Below are 5,000 nucleotides of genomic sequence, written 5' to 3'. Positions count from 1 at the left end.
CTTGATTTATTTTTTTAAATTGAGCTTTTATATAGCGCAATATCCACCAAATGTGCTCAAAGAGCTTTAAAAGTGGTCACTCCTGACCAACAGCAACACGTAACATGTAGAACGAGACATGACGCCTGTTAGGCGATATTTCCAGGGGGGGGCGCCGACAGAGACAACGCTGTTAACAGCCAGGTACTCATTTTACACCTGAGTAAGGTGAGAGAATGTGAGTAAAGACTCTTAACTCACATTCTCTCACCGTACCCAATGTAAAATGAGTACCTCGCCGTTAACAGTACACCGTCTCTCTCCGAAAAAAAATTGTAATATCGCCTAACAGGGGTCTTGTCTGTCCCGTCCTACACGTTAAGTGTTCCTGTTGGCCAGGGACCCCTTGTTAAGCGCTTTGAGCACATTTAGTGGATATTGCTCTATATAAAAGCTCAATTTTTTTTAATGGTTGTTTTTTTTTTTTTTTTGGTTTTTTTTTTTTGGTTTTTTTTTTTTTTTTTTGGTTTTTTTTTTTTTTTTTTGCTTTTTTTTTTTTGTTTTTGTTTTGTTTTGTTTGTTTTTTTTGTTTTTTTTTGGGGGGGGGGGTTTTGCTGCTTTTTTTTTAAATATTACCTTTTTAGAGATCATCAATTAATCATAAATATGTATTTTTTAAAAGTTGTCAGTTTTATTCTCTATTAAATCTCAGACTCTCTCTTTTTTTCTTTCTTCAGAAAAAATAACAAGAAATGAAGTGAGCAGGATAGGAAAGTGCCAGAAGACAACATAGAATAAAAGCTTCGCGGCAGCGATGGGGGCTCGAACCCGCGACCTTACTGGTACGACTAAAACTCTGCCTGTCCGGGGAGATCGTTACTTCCATACAGACTTCTAGAAATTCCCAGGTTTGAGAATGTTTGCCAAGATGAGGTTCATATAAATCGGTCAATATTTGAAGGACGAGTTTTCTGGCCATAAGGCATTTTTGCCAAAATGAGGCAATATAATCTGGAAGAGTTAAGCTTATCTACTTCCTCCCCACGGTTCAATCTACATATTCCGCACCACAGACCCCCCCCCCCCCCTCTCTCTCTCTCTCTCTCTCTCTCTCTATATATATATATATATATATATATATATATATATATATATCATTTGGTCTGTGCTCCTCACTAAGCCCCTTCTCACCTGTGTCCATCCTCACCTCATCAGGCACCCTCCACCCCACCCCCCACCCCCCACCCCCAACCCCCCAACCCCCCTTCAACACACCCGTACAACTCTACGTGACAAGTCTCTGGTATTCCTCTGTCGTACTCGGGAAAAAAAGCGCGTATATAAAGTTCTGGCCAGAAAATTCGGTTTTCAAATATCGAACGATTAAAATGGCATTCAGTTTTGGGCAAAAACTCTCAACACCTGGGACTCCCATAAAGACTTCTAGAAAGTCCCAGGTTTGAGAATGTTTGCCAAGATGAGGTTCATTTAAATCGGTCAATATTTGAAGGAAGAGTTTTCTGGCCAAAATTTTAAGAACGTCTTTTTTTCATAGTTTAGCATTGCTGTGATTGGAGACATGTCATTATCGATTGGAAGCCTCTACCTGTATATATACATCCATCCATTCATCGCCAAGATGCAGTATCTACTCGTGTTTTTATACATATCACTGCTTCAAATACTGCTGACTGCTGGTCGTCGTCGCAATAAGTCTTTACCTCAACGGTGAGCGAGTTCTTCTGTCTAGATAGATCGAAGTTGACGTCATTCCGGCCTTTGTTGTTGTTTTTTTTTTTTTTTTTTTTTTTGTTTTGTTTTTTTTTGCCATCTGCGTTTATGAGTAATTCTCACTAAACCAGACTATAAACGTTCAAGGTTACACACAGTTTTGTGTTTTGGCCGTTATACTTCCGGATGGCAATGTTGTGAGCTTCTAAACCAAGTGCATACTATCTATATACATCCATCCATTCATCACCAAGATGGCAGTATCCATTCATGTTTACATATATAAGATATCACTGCTTCAAATACTGCTGACTTGATACGAGTGGTGATCATCGTTGTGCGCGGTAAGTCTTTACCTGATCGGTGAGAGATGAGAGTTCTTATTCGACACCCGTTGATTACGTCGCGATATTTATTGACTTGATGAAGATTCTGCTGCTGCTGTTATATCGAGAGATAGCAGCTGTCTGTGCTGTTTGTGTTGTTCTATTTCTGGGATGCTGTTGCCTCCGATGGCTTATTAATTAGACTACAGGTTTCTTCACGTGGAGTGTGTTGTGATGATATTATTAGATATTGTATGAAACATGGATACTACTAGCTTTATATTTATAATGGTGATATATATTATATATATATATATATATATATATATATATATATATATATATATATATATATATATAAATTATGCCTTTTCCGCCACGGCATTCCACGAAGGAATATAGATAACTCATCAAACAAGATGTCTGATGTCAACAGGAATCACCCATGTTGTCCAAATGAGCAAATTGGGGGTTAATAATCTTGCTCAAGAAAAAAAAAACGAAAGTGCCTGAAGCGGGGCTCGAACCCGGGTCCTTCCGGGTCACAGTGCAATGCCTTAACCACTCGGCCACTTCGCCGATATATATATTTGTCATTAGTGATAGTTAATTCATAGTGTGAATAATACTTGATGTTGACGGACACAGCCTTTATGTAATGTGTAGTGTGTAATTCATCGTGATATCAATATTGGAAGGAAACTTTTGCAGAAAAAAATTAATTAAGATATTTTTATATAGAGCAATAAATATCCACTAAACGGGCTCAAAGCGCTTTACAAAGGGGTGCTAGCCAACAGCAACAAGTAACTGTAGGACGGGACATGACGCCTATTGGGCGATATTACAATTTTTCGGACAGAATCAAGGCCGTTAACGGCCTGGTACTCATTTTACACATGAGTAAGGTGAGAGAATGTGAGTAAAGAGTCTTTACAAAGGAATCAACTATGAGCTGACGAGGCTCAAACCCAGGACCTTCCGCTGTGTGGCCTTAAGCAAGTCACCTCGCCCTCGCTCAATTTGCGGCGCTGCACTGCGCCTGGCGCCTGGGTTATTCCAGTCTTTCCTTGGAATAAAACCTTGAGACAAATTTCCCGTATGGGAAATGGAGGGAATTTCATTTATTATTTTATGTATTATTACTATACTTAGATACTTAGAGATGATTTCCAGCACAGATTCTCAAAGATCCTCTTCGCTGGACTCAGGTGTCATCTTTGTTTCTTCCGGTTGCCGATTACCGTGAAGACAGAATGTGATGCTAGCCTTGTAATCATAGAAGATTTCTTGGTTTGTCCAATAGCTATCCAGTCTGTTCTTGAATGAGTTATTATTTAAAAGAAAGGGAGAAAAAATGTCTTTTCAGAATGGATTACAACTCTACCAAGTGAGATACCGCGACGCCTTTTGTCATTAGATGATGATTTGTTATCTCTACTTTCCAATGCTGTTATAATGATAATATTACTCGGCCCCCCCCCCCCCCCCACCACCACCCCCCATTGAACTTCCGTGCTTTTCTTAACTCTCTCCTTACCGATGATTTTCAGTATTTTCCCAAAAATGGCAGGCTTACCCAGCAGAAAAATTTATTTTTAGACTCAAACAAGCTCTCTACAAAACAACGTTATGCTCTTATTAATTAAACAAAGATCATTGTGAAGTACAGAATAAATCTGAATAAGAAAAAACGTACATTGTGTCGTAACAAATGTGACGATTTTGCTGTCGGTGGTACGGAGAGGGTTTATGTTTATACTTACTATTTCGATAACAGTTCGTTCTTATCATGAAAAAACAAACTGGCAAAGATCCATGACAGTTGGACAGATTGAACTCGTACATTCTTGGAGAATTTACCCACGATTTTTACTTTGTTTTGTTTTGTTTTTCAACGCTTGGAAGGTTTCAGCGTTAGACGCATGACGCATGACGCATCCCAGTCGCACGAACTCTCGTCATTGATTATAACATAATATACAATAATATATTATATAATCGTGGTTTCATTCATTGTAAAATCAACACGTGTGTGTTATAATATATTATAATTTGTTGTATTCCACGGACTTGTCACCACGGAGTAAGCAATTCGAAAACAAGGATAAACACTCGACACGTTCACATACTCAACTGTTGTATGAGGTAAGTCTGTTTTGTTGTTTTTTTTGGGTTTGCTAGCTTTTTTTTTTTTTTTTTTTTTTTGAGCGGGGTTTGTTTTTTGTTTTTTTTGTTTTTGTGTGTTTTTTTTTTTTAATTTATTTATTTTAATGTTTTGTTTTTTTGCTGGGTGGGGTTCCTGACCTCCCATAGTGGGCAGGGGGGTGCATACTGTGTCTTCTATCTCCTTATATTTTCCAACATGCTTTATGTCTTTGTCTTGGAATGAGATTACTTGGTTCTGTCCTGGCCCTGGCCGGAGTCCTAGCTGGGAGGGAAACAGTCAAATGCATAGTAATTGTTTTGGGAGATGATATTTTTTTCCTTATAAATCATCTCTCTGTTATGTATTATTATATTTGTTATTTTGAATGTATAATGTAAGCATTTGAGTGTATTCCTCTTTGTTGGATTTTGTGCTTGTGTCCGGATGAGACTTATAGGTGATCTGAAACTAAGTACATTGGTGGTATGCTCTTGGAATCTACATCTGATCCCTATGTGTTCCCAGTTCCCCTATGTCTGACTTTTTCTTGGGTTCTTTAATTGTAATTCTAGAACATTTTACTATCCCATTGTCTTTCTTTTTACTGGCGCTGATATAACCTAAATGTGTTGCAAGCGCCGTAAAACCCTTAAAAACAAATACATATGTTTTTTTGTTTGTTTAGTTTTTGTTTGTTTGTTTTTTGTTTTATTTTGTTTTTGTTTGTTTTTTGTTTTTTTTTGTTTTTTTTTATGATTGGAAATATTTAAACAATTTCTAACTTCTAAAAATTGATATACATAATATGTTCAATT

At 37.5% G+C, this 5,000-nt stretch overlaps 1 protein-coding gene across 2 annotated transcripts in view; it reads left to right on the top strand.

Annotated features, from left to right (window-relative positions):
• Positions 1 to 5,000, top strand: part of LOC144980856 (protocadherin-19-like) — a 130,492-nt gene that overhangs the window by 55,333 nt on the left and 70,159 nt on the right. The window contains exon 2 of one of the 2 annotated variants that reach the window (XR_013646976.1): positions 3,590 to 4,184. The gene's annotated coding sequence lies outside the window, so the exon portion shown is untranslated. Of the gene's footprint in view, positions 1 to 3,589; positions 4,185 to 5,000 lie in introns of those variants that run through there. The other variant, XM_078928720.1, reaches the window with a different exon arrangement.

Source organism: Berghia stephanieae, chromosome 10 (genome assembly GCF_034508935.2).
Source record: "Berghia stephanieae isolate SIO BIC M18660-M18661 chromosome 10, UCSD_Bste_1.3, whole genome shotgun sequence".
Taxonomy (NCBI): Eukaryota; Metazoa; Mollusca; class Gastropoda; order Nudibranchia; family Aeolidiidae; genus Berghia; species Berghia stephanieae.
This window is presented reverse-complemented; position numbering and strand designations above follow the sequence as displayed.